This window comes from Neoarius graeffei, chromosome 9 (assembly GCF_027579695.1).
Source record: "Neoarius graeffei isolate fNeoGra1 chromosome 9, fNeoGra1.pri, whole genome shotgun sequence".
Taxonomy (NCBI): domain Eukaryota; kingdom Metazoa; phylum Chordata; class Actinopteri; order Siluriformes; family Ariidae; genus Neoarius; species Neoarius graeffei.
In genome coordinates this window covers 20,276,203-20,291,761 of record NC_083577.1, presented here as the reverse complement: position 1 = coordinate 20,291,761, position 15,559 = coordinate 20,276,203, and the positions used below count along the sequence as shown (strand labels likewise).

The following is a 15,559-nucleotide window of genomic DNA, read 5'->3' as shown; positions in this document are numbered from 1 at the left end:
AGGCCCTCGCTCGCCACGAGGAACTGCTCCAGCAAATTGGGAAAACCCTGGCACAGCTGACATCTCTGCCTGCATCTCCTGCTCCTGATCCAGTTCCTGCTCCTGATCCAGCTCCCACTCCTGCTCCAGTGCCTCCTGCAATGCTGCCTTCTTCACCTCGCGAACCCAGCCTTCCTGCACCACAGAGGTATGACGGCAAGCACAGTGAGTGCCGAGAGTTCCTTACCCAGTGTCAACTCACCTTTGAGCTTCAGCCTACCACCTACACTACGGATCGCCGCAAGATTGCCTTTGTGATAACCTTATTAGCTGGTAAGGCGCGAGCCTGGGCTACTGCTATCTGGCAAAGACAGGGACCTGAGTGCTTTGATTTCCAGCTGTTTTCTGAAGAGATGCTTCGGGTCTTCGATCAGGCAGACATCAGTACCGACGCAGCCCGAAAGCTCATGTCCATCCGGCAAGGAGGAAGCGTCGCAGATTACGCCATCTCGTTCCGAACACTCGCAGCAGTAAGTGGATGGAACGAGACTGCCCTGGTGTCAGCCTTCCACCATGGTCTGTCTGACCCCATCAAGGACGGTCTGGCCTCTATTGGATGCCCAAGTGACCTCGAAACCCTCATCTCACATGCTATTCGTCTGGACAACAGGATGAGAGAACGCCACCAAGCCTTGAGCCCCCCCAGCCTCCCTACCTCTACCTGGAGACCGTCTACCTCCTTCAGTGACTGTCCAGAACCCATGCAAGTGGGTCGTACTCGCCTCTCCGCATCTGAGAGGGAGCGCAGAAGGAGGGACAAGTGCTGCATCTACTGTGGCAAGCCTGGTCACTTCCGAGCATCATGTCCCGAACTCTTGGGAAAAGGACCGCCCCGTCCAGCCGAGGGAGGGTTGTGACGGGGCCTACCCTCTCTCCCGGACTCCCTGGCCAAGGAATCTACATCCCGGTCTCCATCTCCTGGGGTGAGTCTGTCCACTCTTGTCAAGCTTTGATAGACTCAGGGGCGGCTGGGAACTTTATGGATATTCACTTCGCCCAAAGCATCAATATTCCGACTGCGCCTCTTGAAGTCCCACTGTCTGTGTCTGCCCTGGATGGCCAAGCGTTAGGTGATGGAAGAGTCACCCAAGTTACTTCTCCAGTTTTCCTCCAGTCTCAAGGTCACAAGGAAGAAATATCCCTGCACCTGATTCCTTCACCTGAGTTCCCAGTTATTCTAGGCCTTCCTTGGCTTACTCGCCACAACCCTCGCATAGACTGGGTAACAAGCCAGGTTGTGGAATGGGGCCCTGCATGCCATGCCTCTTGTCTGCTCTCTAGCTCTCCTGTGTCTCCTGCCGAGCCCCCTGATCTCACCGAGTTATCTCAAGTTCCCACAGAGTATTGGGATCTCAAGGAGGTATTCAGCAAGAGCAGGGCCGCCGTTCTTCCTCTGCACCGGGCCTACGACTGTGCCATCGACTTGCTCCCTGGGACTACCCCTCCTCGTGGCAGACTGTTTTCCCTCTCTCAGCCAGAACGCAAGGCTATGGAGGAATACCTCAAAGACGCCCTGGTCTCTGGGTTCATTCGACCCTCCACCTCACCTGCTGGTGCCGGCTTCTTCTTTGTCGGCAAGAAGGATGGGGGGCTTCGACCATGTATTGACTACAGGGGCCTGAACAAGATCACTGTGCACAACCGATATCCCCTTCCGCTGATGTCCACTGCTTTCGACCTGCTCCAAGGCGCCACCGTCTTCACCAAGTTGGACCTACGGAACGCATACCACCTCATCCGTATCCGACAGGGAGACGAGTGGAAGACTGCCTTTAACACCCCGTCTGGGCACTACGAATACCAGGTGATGCCCTTCGGACTCACCAACGCACCAGCTGTTTTTCAGGCCCTAATCAACGACGTCTTAAGGGACATGATTAACCTATACGTTTTTGTCTACCTCGACGACATCCTTATCTTTTCCAAGACCGTGCAGGAGCACCGCCACCATGTCCGCCAGGTTCTCCAGAGGCTGCTACAGAACAATCTGTTCGCCAAGGCCCAGAAATGCGAATTTCATGTTCCCGAGGTCTCCTTTCTGGGATTTATTGTACGGACAGGCCAACTCCAAATGGACCCTGCCAAGACCCTGGCCGTCCGGGATTGGCCTACTCCCAAGTCCGTTAAGGAGGTTCAGCGGTTCTTAGGATTCGCTAACTTCTACCGCAAGTTCATCAGGAACTTCAGTTCTGTGGCAGCACCCATGTCAGACCTCACCAAAGGGACAGGTGGATCTTATGGCTGGTCTCCTCAGGCAGAAAAGGCGTTCAAAGACCTCAAGGACCGCTTCTGCACGGCACCCATTCTGGTTCTCCCGGACACCTCCCAACCATTCATCGTGGAGGTGGACGCCTCGGACAGTGGTGTCGGCGCGGTGCTCTCTCAACGTTCGGAAGGAAAGCTGCACCCCTGCGCTTACTTCTCCCACCGCCTGAGTCCTGCTGAGTCCCGGTACGATGTGGGGGATCGAGAACTGCTAGCGGTCAAACTGGCCCTTGAGGAGTGGAGGCACTGGCTGGAGGGAGCACAACATCCATTCCTGGTTTGGACTGACCACAAGAACCTGGAGTACCTCCAGCAAGCCAAGAGACTGAACCCTCGACAGGCTAGGTGGGCCCTGTTTTTCAGTCGGTTTGACTTCACCCTCTCATACCGCCCCGGCTCCAAGAACACCAAACCTGACGCACTGTCCAGACTGTTCTCTGCCACTAACAGGGAGAATGAAGTCGGGCCTATTATCCCTGTGTCCCGGATTGTGGCCCCTGTCCGCTGGGGTATTGAGGAGGCTGTCCGACGAGCCCAACGCCAGGACCCCGGTCCTGGGACGGGGCCACCAGGCCTCTTGTACGTCCCACATCAAGCCCGGGCCAAGGTTCTCCAGTGGGGTCACTCTTCCCCTCTCACCGCCCACCCGGGAGCTCGGAGGACCCTGGACTTCCTGAAAAGACGCTTCTGGTGGCCTAACATGGAGAAGGAAGTAAGGTCATTTGTCCTGTCCTGTGAGGTTTGCACCAGAACCAAGAACCCACGACAGCGTCCCCAGGGTCTCCTGCATCCTCTGACCATTCCCCGGCGTCCCTGGTCCCACGTGGCAGTCGACTTTATCACGGGTCTCCCTGAGTCACAAGGTAACACGGTCATTTTGGTCTTAGTTGACAGATTCTCCAAGGCCTGCCGCTTCATACCACTGTGCAAACTCCCCTCTGCTCTTGAAACTGCGAAACTTTTGTTTAATCATGTCTTCCGAGTCTTTGGTCTTCCACAGGACATCGTCTCAGACCGAGGGCCCCAGTTCTCCTCCCGAGTGTGGCACGGGTTCTGCAAGGTCATCGGAGCCACTGCCAGCCTCTCCTCTGGGTTTCACCCACAGTCCAATGGTCAGACGGAGAGGCTCAACCAGGACCTGGAAACCACCCTGCGAGGCCTGGCTATGGATAACCCGACATCGTGGAGCACCTGGCTGCCATGGGCGGAGTACGCCCACAACACCCTGCAGTCATCGGCCACCAAGCTGTCGCCATTCCAGTGCCAATTCGGGTTCCAGCCACCTCTGTTCCCGGACCAGGAGGAGGACGCGGGGGTGCCCTCGGTCAACCAATATGTGAGACGGTGTCGCAAGACCTGGAGCAAGGTCAGGAAGACCCTCATACAGACCTCCAGAACCAACCAGACTCAGGCCAACCGCCATAGAAGACCTGCACACGCTTTCCGCCCTGGGCAGCGTGTTTGGCTGTCCACTAAGGACCTTCCACTGCGGGTGGAGAACCGCAAGCTTGCTCCTCGCTACATTGGCCCCTTCAAGGTGGTGCGCAGGGTGAACCCTGTCTCCTACCGGCTCCAGTTGCCCCGGACTCTGAGGATCAACCCCACTTTCCATGTTTCCCTGTTACGGCCCGTACTGACGTCTACGTATGCCCCTGCCCCTAGGAACCCCCCACCCCCCCGCATCTTCCAGGGGCAGACTGTGTTCACTGTGAATCGCCTGCTTGACTCCCGCCGGGTCCGCGGCGGGTTGCAATATCTGGTGGACTGGGAGGGCTATGGTCCTGAGGAGCGCTGCTGGGTTCCTGCTCGGGATGTCCTTGATAAAGAACTATGTCGGGACTTCCATTCGGCCCATCCGGATCGCCCTGGGAACGTCAGGAGACGCTCCTAGAGGGGGGGGTCCTGTTAGGACTAGGACTGTTTTGGCCTCTAGAGGCCGCTGTTATTTCCTTTTCATGTCATGTTTATTTTGGCCTCTAGAGGCCGCCACTGTTCCTGTGTTTTGTGTTTGTGTTAATTGCCTAATTATCTTCACCTGTGTCCTTAATTAGTTTGTCTATTTATACCCCTGAGTTCAGTCCTCTTGTCACGGAGTCTTTGTGCTGTTATGTTTATCTCCAGTTTCCTTTGTACTGTGTTTTTTGATCTTCTTAGCTTTTGAATTTTTGCACTTTGCTTTTCTTTTGGATTATACTCTTTGGTTTTTTTTGTCTTTTGTTTTGCCGTGTATATAGTTTAAATAAACCTTTTGATTCTTTTTCTACTTCCGCCTCACGCCTCTGCATTTGAGTCATCCCCCTGGTGGCCTAGTGGGGGTTTGCTGGATTATCACACCAACGAACCAGGTTCGAATCCCAGCAAAACCCTAACACTGCGGTGACAAACAATGTGGAACTGTCTACTGTAAAAACGAAGATGATCAGTGTGTTTGCTACGAGATTCAATTCGAACCTTGATGCAGATACTCTCCATCTCTTTCTACAAGGACAGATAAACCGTGGGGTGAAGTGTAGGAAAATACAGACTTCACGCAGTAAATATAGCTTCTTTTGCTTTACAGCTGAATGGGACGACTGAAAGGAAATGTATAATCCCCTGTTTTGGCCTGCTGGGTCAGTCGTCAGACGTTACTTCAAGCCTCACTGTACTAGAGGAGCAACTGGTGGGGCAAATCACCCAGAGAGAATCGGAGGGGGATTGCCCTGCCTAGGATTGAGTGAGGGTCTGTCGGTCCCTGGTGCGAGAGCGTCCGCAGTCTCTACGGGCGTGTTAGCAGAGACCGAGGAGACCAGCAGCCCATAGCCCACAGACTCATAATGCAGGTGGTGTCCTACAACTCTCGTGGTCTCCGAATAGGACACATGACCGCAGACAAGACAAGGCGACTGGTTGTGGATATACTTCTGGACGATTGTGATATCTTGTGCATTCAGGAGAGCTGGCTGGCCAAGCAAGACTTGGATAAATTAAATAACCTGCACCCAGACTTTGATGGTGTGGGTGAATCTACGGCCCTTAGTACGAGAATCGTCAGAGGTAGGATAGCTGGGGGAGTGGCTATTTTATGGAATATGAAATATGACCCTATGGTTAAAGTTGTGCGTCTTAATGTGGACTGGGCCATTGGTCTTGAAGTTAATTGCAATGGAAAGATTTTTATTATTCTTAATATATACACTCCATACTAATCATATGATCATGTTGATAAATATGTCAGTAGGCTTGCTTTTGTAGAATCCTTTACTGAAGATAACAACTTGTCTTGCATCTATGTTTTGGGTGATTTTAATGCAGACTTGACAGATAATAATTCGTTGTTTGCTAAACATATGTTAAGGTTCTCAAATGATGCTAACCTGGTAATTTCAAGTAAAGTGCTCTTGCCTGACTCAAGTTATACTTACGTTAGTGAAGCATGGAATACTACTTCGTGGTTAGATCACATAGTATCCACTGTTGATGCTCATGCCTCATTAGAAAGCATTGAGGTTTGTTATGGGTTAGCTACCTCTGACCATATTCCTATTGCCATGGTATTAAATGTGGACAATGTACCCAAGCTGGTTAAAAATGAGGTTGTCAGTGAGGCTAAGATAGATTGGGATAAACTGTCTGATGGTGCTGTCCTCAAATATTGCTTCAATTCAGAAGCTTTTTTGAAAAAGGTATATTTGCCCATGAATGCCATTTGTTGTACTAATGTTAACTGTGAGGACTCTTCCCATGGAGAAAGTTTGTGTAATATGTACAATGACCTAGTGAGAGCTCTACTTGGGGCTACCAAGTCACTGCTCACTCATTCTAGGAAGGCCAAAAATATAAAGGCAGGGTGGAATAAGTTTGTTGCTAGTCATCATGCTGAAGCTAATGAAGCCCATAGGGCCTGGGTAATAGCTGGTAGGCCCAGGCAGGGGCCGGAGCTGGAATATAAAAAGAAAATGAATGCTAGGTATAAATATGCACTGCGGTATATAAGCAAACAAGTGCAGGTATTGAGTGCTCACTCCATGGCTGACAATTTGCTAAAAAATGACATCACTAACGTCTGGAAAGAGGTAAAAACCCTGAATAGGGCTAAAACTGCTCTTCCATGTAATATAGAGGGGGTAATGGATACAGAGGACATAGCTGACCTCTGTAGGCAGCATTATGCAGCCTTGTTTAACTGTATCAGGGGTGAGCCTTATCATGTTGGTAAAATAGAAGAGAAAAATATTTATTTCCACACCAATGATGTTCTTAATGCCATAGGGCAACTTGCAGACAAAAAAGCAAGTGGCCTGGACAATATAACAGCAGAGTATTTAAAGTTAGCTGGCCCAAGGCTGGCAGTGCTGCTGTCTATATGTTTTACTGGGCTGGTGACTCATGGTACATTGCCAGACTCCATGATGTCAGTAATTCTAGTCCCAGTTATTAAAGATAAGGCTGGTAAAGTTGGTCGTATTGATAATTATAGACCTACAGCACTTGCCAGCACTCTTTCTAAAGTGCTAGAAAGATTGATCTTGGACAGGTTAAGTGGTTATATAACCACCACTGACAGTCAGTTTGGATTTAAGCTCAGGCATAGTACTGACCAATGTATTTATGCTTTGAAAGAGGTCACTGAGACATATAGAAGATAGGGTTCCCCTATGCTGATAGGTTTTATAGATGCATCTAAAGCCTTTGACCGTGTTAATCACTTTAAGCTGTTTAACAAGCTCAAGTATAGGGGTGTCCCCAGTAGCTTAGTACGCATACTGGTTTATTGGTATGCTAACCAAAGTATGGGGGTTAAATGGGGGAGCATCTTTTCCACCCCTTTTAAAGTAGGTAATGGGGTATGGCAGGGGGGAATTCTATCCCCAGCCCTATTCAATGTTTATATGGATGACCTGTCTAGGCAGTTGAGGGGGTGCCGGACAGGGTGTATGGTAGGCGATACCTTGATTAATCATTTTCTATATGCAGATGACCTTACCATTCTATCCCCCAGTAGCAGTGGGTTTCAATGGCTGCTTAACATCTGTTCTAATTATGGGGTGGAGTTTGACATTAAGTATAATGCTAAGAAGAGTGTGGTAATGGTTTGTAGGACCAAGGATGACATAGAAATTAAGTTCCCTACTTTTCATCTATCAGGGAAAGAGCTGGGGGTGTCCAATTCTACTAAGTACTTGGGGCAGATTATTACTGATACATTGGAGGACGATGCTGACATGAGTAGACAGAGGAGATTGCTCTATGTACAAGCTAACATGCTGGTTAGAAAATTTCAGCACTGTTCTGTTGATGTTAAGGTAAACCTGTTTAGAGCCTACTGCTCCCCTCTTTATACAGCTCCACTCTGGGTGAAGTACAAGAAGGAGAGCTTGCGTAAGTTGAAGGTGGCGTATAATGACTGTCTTAGGATACTCCTGGAAAAACCAAGGAGCACTAGAGCCAGTGACCTTTTCTGTAAACTGGGACTAACCACGTTCATGGCACTCTTGAGGAACCTCACCTTTAAGTTTATGAGCAGGCTGGACCACTCTACAAATGAGATAATTGTTCTGATGACAGATCCAGGTCGTAGCTCTGTTAAGTATACCTCTAATGCCGCTTTTCCACTACAAACGCGGCTGAGTCGGGCTGAGCCGTGCCGTGCTGAGTGGAGCTGAGCGGGGCTGTTGGAGTTGCATTTCGACTACAACCGCGCTGAACCGTGCTGGCTGGAAGTGGGTGGACACATTGGGTGGAGTTAGCGAAAGTGGGTGGACGTCAGGTGATGTCGTTAAGCAGTGCAAACAGTGACATCAGTGATCTTTTAAGCGGTAGTCTCACGACCCGAATAGTAAACAATAATCATGGAGGACATGGAGTCGTTAGTGTTGCTGGTCTTGGTGCTGTGGCTTGTTGTCACCGACAACGCCAACAGATACTGGCAAGAGCGTATAGATGAGGCGAGGTGCATAAGGCTTCAGAAATTCTCGTAATTCGTAATTATTATTCTTCCAGGTTTACGGTGTTGACAGATCCCAGCGTGCTCGCGGGGCGTGTGTGGGCATGTGAGGACACTCCTCCTCACCAATCAGTGCACAGGGGAGTGTCTGCTCACGCCCCCAGCCTCACTCGGCTCGCTTTGGCTCGCTTCAGCCCCACTCCAAAACAGTGCGAGTTTTAGGGGCTAAGCAGGGCTGAAGCGAGCTGAGTCGTGCTGGTTTTTGGTAGTCGAAACGCGAGCCGTGTCGGGCTGAAGTGAGCTGAAGCGAGCTGAAGTGAGCTGAAAAAGGGTAGTGGAAAAGGGCCATAAGATCTGGGAACATTGGCATGAGTGCCTTTTTTTAGCTTTTTTGTTCTTCCTTTTTTAAATATTTATGTAATTTTTTTGTTGTATGTAATGTAATGTCTGTTTTGTGGGCCTTGAGTCCGTATTAAAGTTTATATATATTAATGTATGTCTCTGTGTGTCTTTCACACAGCCAGTTATAAGACAGAGAGCTCAGCCACTCAGTGCTATGTGTGTGTGTGTGTGTGTGTGTGTGTGTGAGAAAGAGAGAGAGAGAGAAATATTTGTAGTCACTGAAAAGTGAAAGGAAAATTAAAACACACCTACCGGTATTCTTGAAACTTGCCTCCCAGTTCCTCATTATCCCAACACAGAAGGTTGTCACAGAAACATTTTTGGTTTTTTTTGTTTGTTTTACTTTTTTGTTGACCACAAAATTCCATATACAACCCCGATTCCAAAAAAGTTGGGACAAAGTACAAATTGTAAATAAAAACGGAATGCAATTATGTGGAAGTTTCAAAATTCCATATTTTATTCAGAATAGAACATAGATGACATATCAAATGTTTAAACTGAGAAAATGTATCATTTAAAGAGAAAAATTAGGGGATTTTAAATTTCATGACAACAACACATCTCAAAAAAGTTGGGACAAGGCCATGTTTGCCACTGTGAGACATCCCCTTTTCTCTTTACAACAGTCTGTAAACGTCTGGGGACTGAGGAGACAAGTTGCTCAAGTTTAGGGATAGGGATGTTAACCCATTCTTGTCTAATGTAGGATTCTAGTTGCTCAACTGTCTTAGGTCTTTTTTGTCGTATCTTCCGTTTTATGATGCGTCAAATGTTTTCTATGGGTGAAAGATCTGGACTACAGGCTGGCCAGTTCAGTACCCGGACCCTTCTTCTACGCAGCCATGATGCTGTAATTGATGCAGTATGTGGTTTGGCATTGTCATGTTGGAAAATGCAAGGTCTTCCCTGAAAGAGACTTCATCTGGATGGGAGCATATGTTGCTCTAGAACCTGGATATACCTTTCAGTATTGATGGTGTCTTTCCAGATGTGTAAGCTGCCCATGCCACACGCACTAATGCAACCCCATACCATCAGAGATGCAGGCTTCTGAACTGAGCGCTGATAACAACTTGGGTCGTCCTTCTCCTCTTTAATCCGAATGACACGGCGTCCCTGATTTCCATAAAGAACTTCAGATTTTGATTCGTCTGACCACAGAACAGTTTTCCACTTTGCCACAGTCCATTTTAAATGAGCCTTGGCCCAGAGAAGACGTCTGCGCTTCTGGATCATGTTTAGATATGGCTGCTTCTTTGAACTATAGAGTTTTAGCTGGCAACGGCGGATGGCACGGTGAATTGTGTTCACAGATAATGTTCTCTGGAAATATTCCTGAGCCCATTTTGTGATTTCCAATACAGAAGCATGCCTGTATGTGATGCAGTGCCGTCTAAGGGCCCGAAGATCAAGGGCACCCAGTATAGTTTTCCGGCCTTGACCCTTACGCACAGAGATTCTTCCAGATTCTCTGAATCTTTTGATGATATTATGCACTGTAGATGATGATATGTTCAAACTCTTTGCAATTTTACACTGTCAAACTCCTTTCTGATATTGCTCCACTATTTGTCGGCGCAGAATTAGGGGGATTGGTGATCCTCTTCCCATCTTTACTTCTGAGAGCCGCTGCCACTCCAAGATGCTCTTTTTATACCCAGTCATGTTAATGACCTATTGCCAACTGACCTAATGAGTTGCAATTTGGTCCTCCAGCTGTTCCTTTTTTCCAGCCTCTTATTGCCCCTGTCCCAACTTTTTTGAGATGTGTTGCTGTCATAAAATTTCAAATGAGCCAATATTTGGCATGAAATTTCAAAATGTTTCACTTTCAACATGTGATATGTTGTCTACGTTCTACTGTGAATACAATATCAGTTTTTGAGATTTGTAAATTATTGCATTCCGTTTTTATTTACAATTTCTACTTTGTCCCAACTTTTTTGGAATCGGGGTTGTATGTTCCATATGTTATTTCATAGTTTTGATGTCTTCAGTATTGTTCTACAATGTAGAAAATAGTCAAAATACAGAAAACCCTATGAATTAGGAGGGGTGTACAAACTTTTGACTGGTACTGTCTATGCGTGTATTAAGATTTAAAGGAGATACGCAGAACCATGGCCTCACTTTTTGTTTATAAATACCTTGAGACCTCAAGAATGGCATAGGAACAGTTTTAAGTGTTAAGAATAAATCTAAAATAGTAATTTTTATGATTAAAACTATTCAGATAGGTAGCGGTCTGAGTGAATGACCTTGACATCTGTGACGTCACAGCAGGAAGGCTATCGGTCTCATCACCATTTCACTATACTAAAACACAGAGCTAACTGCAACTTTGATCCTCCATTTTGAGCTAATTTATCGCCATGCCATGTAGATGTGTTGCTGGTAGGTGCAGCAACATGACAGAAGGTGGATTTATGTTGCATTCATGGCCCAAGAATGTTCAAACTGCAAAGATCTGGACATGTTTTGCGAGAAATTCACAGGCACATTTTACTGATGACTCGTACAAAACCTCTGATCTGTTGAGGAGCGTTGGCTATGAGCACATATTGAAAGAGGGTGCAGTACCAACAATTAAAGGAAAAGAAAACTACAAGAAAAGGAAAGTAAGTTCAGTTGCACCAGTTCTCCTGGAGTGTGAGCTGAGCAGTAATGGCGGAGTACTCAGTATGGTGAAAATGGAGAATGAGTGGACCAGTCGTCAGATTTCTCCACTGGACATGCTTTTTTTTTCCCTGCTGGATATGCTTGCCTCAGCAGCAATATCCCTTATGTGGAAGAAGCGAATGAATGAAGAACTGAAAGTCAGATTGTTTCAAAACAGTTGGCCACAAGATTGGCCTTCAAGAAGTGAGAACACAGACGGGCAAGATGCAACTTTCATTTGGTTACATAATAACAACAACACTCGTTTACCTGCATTTTGATTAATACATGTAACTTGTATTGTGTATTTAAGTTACCAGTATAAGATTATTTAATTTGCTTCAGAATGTGACTGTCTCAGTTCATCTGATTCTTAGCCTTTTACATTTTATCAGTGAAAATGCATGCATATACATGTATGTTGCATAAGTTATAATGCCTATCCTGTTTTAATGAGAGTCACATGAGACTGTCAGTTCAATTCCACCCAATTCTCTAGATGGCTTTGTTCTCTGCCTTTATTTCGTAAGGTGGGGGCCTATGTGGCCGACATGTTACTATTGGATTCACTTCCCGATGGTTCGAACTGATACGGTTCTACGTGTATAGCAGTAGCATGTACACACACTCCAATTTCAGGACTATCACAGTCAGTTGTATTACTATCTGAGGAATCCGAAGAATCTCCAATAAATCAGAATGAAGAGGCCATTGCAACCACTCTTGCCTGCCGAGTCTGGCTTTGGTCTATAGCTGTCAAAGTCCTCGGCCTTAAAACCGGTTACCGCTGTGACGTCACACACCCAGGGCTGACTGGCTCAGCGGGGCAGCTCGAATGACAACTTTGCGGTTGATGTTAACTCTCAAAAATATATATTTTTTTATTCCCATTTATGCAGCATACAAGAGTCAAGGATGGAGATACTATCCACTCAGAAATGTATTTAAAAATAAAGGTTCTGCATATTTCCTTTAAGAATATTTTTTAAAATGAATGAGTTTCCTTGAACATGCCAACAAAAATCCTTTCTTTCTTTCTTTCTTTCTTATTTTTTTTTTTAGACAGAGTGCGGTCCTCATATGGAAGTATCCCAATTGGGGATATTTTTGCAATCGCAAGACCTTCAGATTTTCCCTCTGGTCTATCTTGTCTCTGTGTATTCATTGAAATATAGATGAAATGTTCAGTTGCATGAATAAGTGGGAGTGTTTTTAGTGATTTGCTCTAACCTTTGACATTTGTTTCTTTACCTCATGCACCAATAATAATGATACATATCAAGGCTAATCACTGTGACATTTATTGAATATATGCATACAGTGGATATCAAATGTGTACACAACCCCATGTAAAAGTTGTAGGATTTTGTGATGTAGAAAATGAAACCAAGAAAAATCAGCCACATCTTTTTCCACATTTAATTATGACAACAAACAGCACTGAAGTCAACAAATAGAAATGATTTAGGGGGAAAAAGAGAAAGAAAAAACCGACAGTAACCTGGTTACACAAGTTTACAAGTTTTAACAAGAGTTAACTTGGGGTGTGTAGACATGTTTGTATCCACTGTGACAGAAGTTCCTAAAGTGGGGTCCCCCAGGGGTCCAATGAAGCAGAGCTGGCAGCAGAATTTTTTTAAATTTAGTTAAAGTGATGGAAAACACAAACTACCATTTCAAAGTAATTTTAATTTATGGAGTTTTATCCAAACCTCGGTTGCTCAAAAGCAAGTAGGCCTACAAACACAAATGTGTTGTGTTAGTGAAAATTTCAGAAATAAATAATCAGAATATTACTTTGCATATTCAAATAATGAGCTGAACATTTGGGGAGTTGGATTATGTTCATAAAATAATGTGTACTTTGTGAGGGGATCTGTAGAATTTATTTCATAAAGTCATCTCTGTGTACAAAAAGATTGAAAACTTCTGCCTTATGACACTATTGGCCACATGCATTAAAAATGAAAAAAACATTGTGATACAACCATCTTGTTTTAACTCTGTTCTCCATATCTCCTGACACCAAACACAGATATTTATGCACTGCCTAAAAGCAGAACTCCTGACGAGTGTATGAGCAAAATATTTGTGAGGGCACAAAACCAACTTGAATAGAATAACAGGAGCACACAGCTGGCAGCACGGTGGTGTAGTGGTTAGCGCTGTCGCCTCACAGCAAGAAGGTCCGGGTTTGAGCCCTGTGGCTGGCGAGGGCCTTTCTGTGCGGAGTTTGCATGTTCTCCCCGTGTCCGCGTGGGTTTCCTCCGGGTGCTCCGGTTTCCCCCCACAGTCCAAAGACATGCAGGTTAGGTTAACTGGTGACTCTAAATTGACCGTAGGTGTGAATGTGAGTGTGAATGGTTGTCTGTGTCTATGTGTCAGTCCTGTGATGACCTGGCGACTTGTCCAGGGTGTACCCCGCCTTTCGCCCGTAGTCAGCTGGGATAGGCTCCAGCTTGCCTGGGACCCTGTAGAACAGGGGTGTCAAACATACGGCCCGCGGGCCCGCTAGATGGTTTAATCTGCCCCAGACTTGTAGAGAAAAAATTTCTAAGGATGTCAAAAAAAAAAAGAAAATCTCTAGCCCATTCCTGTGATGACTTATGAATTTTTAAAGAAATAACCGAAATGCTCAATTCAGCCGCTAGGGGCAGCCAAAAAAAAGAAGCACTGACATAACAAGAGATTAGGAAATAAACAGCACATTGCCCAGATATGCTGTCTGATTCCATGAATGGCAGTCTTGCCTCACCACTATTAAGTTGCTATCAAAATTATCAAGAGTGATACCCCCATTACCAAAATGTCTTTGTCAAAAAGAAGAAAAGTTGACGTAGAGTGCAGAGTTTTCCAGGAAAAATGGACTGAGTATTATTTATTCACAGAGGTGAATACAAAACCAGTGTGCTTGGTATGTAATCAACAGGTTTCAGTGCTCAAAGAATATAATATTCAGCGCCTCTATGAGACTCATCATAAAGAAAAATTTCACAATTTGTATGGACAATTAAGAAAAGAGAATATAAATGAATTGTTAGCTGGTCTGAAGAAACAGCAGTCTGCATTTACTCGCAGCCGTGAGGTCAGTGATGGAGCAGTGAAAGCTCGCTACCTTATTGCAAACGAGTTGGTGCAAGCATCCAAGCCATTTTCTGATGGTGAACTTGTGAAAAAATGCATGCTGAAGGCTGCAGAAGTTGTGTGCCCTGAAAAGCAATCCGCCTTTGCCAACATTAGTGTGGGGAGTTGGTTCAGGTTGTCAGATGTAAAAATGCATTCACTCAACTGTATAAAAATAAACCAGTTGTTTGAGAGTGAAATGCATTTTATTTCAAATCCATTGGCCTCTCTGTGAATAAATGTGTAATAATCTAGATCCCTTATGATCAGTGATTATGTAGGCTACAAATGTAGGCTGAAGCATAAAGCATAGCCTACTGAAAAAACAATGCTAAAGATTTGGAGTTGACAAAGGTTATTTTGCAGTTATTTTACTGGTCTGGCCCACTTGAGATCAGATGGGCTGTATGTGGCCCCTGAACCAAAATGAGTTTGACACCCCTGCTGTAGAAGGATAAAGCGGCTAGAGATGATGAGATGAGATGACATGAGATGAGATGAGATGAGATGAGATGAGATGAGCACACAGCTGCTACAACATGTGCAGTGCCATTCGGACTAATTACTGTGCACCTGTTCCTGATTAAACTGTAATCACAGCGCATACATGTAAGGACTCTCAGTAACACAGATTTTGTGAAGTGTACGGTCTGTACCCTGTGTCTGATGTTACCAAGCCTTGCATTTTGTATCGTTTTTCTGGTTTTGACCCTGTTTCTGTTTTTGGACTGTGAGTATTGTATTACCTCTGATATCTTTTCTGTGCCTCACTCGACCACTACCTGTTTTTTGACTCTGCCTTTGTCTATGTTTTGGACCTTTTGCTGGCACACTTTCAATAAAACTCTTCCTGCACTTACATCCATCTACCCTTACATGACAGAAACTGTCCACTGTCCAAACAAGCTAGTGAACTAATAAAACCATTTTAACTCATTTTATATGAAACTGTCATGAATATTTTCTGTAAAATGTGTTGGTAAATAATCCCACATCTGTCCATTGTCCATAACAGCTTATCCTGTACAAGGTTGCAGGCAAACTGGAGCCTATCCCAGCTAACTATGGGCGAGAGGCAGGGTACACCCTGGACAAGTCACCAGATCATCACAGGCCTGACACATAGAGACAAACAATTCACAC

At 45.7% G+C, this 15,559-nt stretch overlaps 1 protein-coding gene across 1 annotated transcript in view; it reads left to right on the top strand.

Annotated features, from left to right (window-relative positions):
- Positions 1 to 15,336, top strand: part of LOC132891513 (LIM and senescent cell antigen-like-containing domain protein 1) — a 78,829-nt gene extending 63,493 nt beyond the window's left edge. The window contains exon 12 of the mRNA XM_060929176.1: positions 12,356 to 15,336. The gene's annotated coding sequence lies outside the window, so the exon portion shown is untranslated. The remainder of the gene's footprint in view (positions 1 to 12,355) is intronic.
- The last annotated feature ends 223 nt before the right edge of the window (positions 15,337 to 15,559 follow it).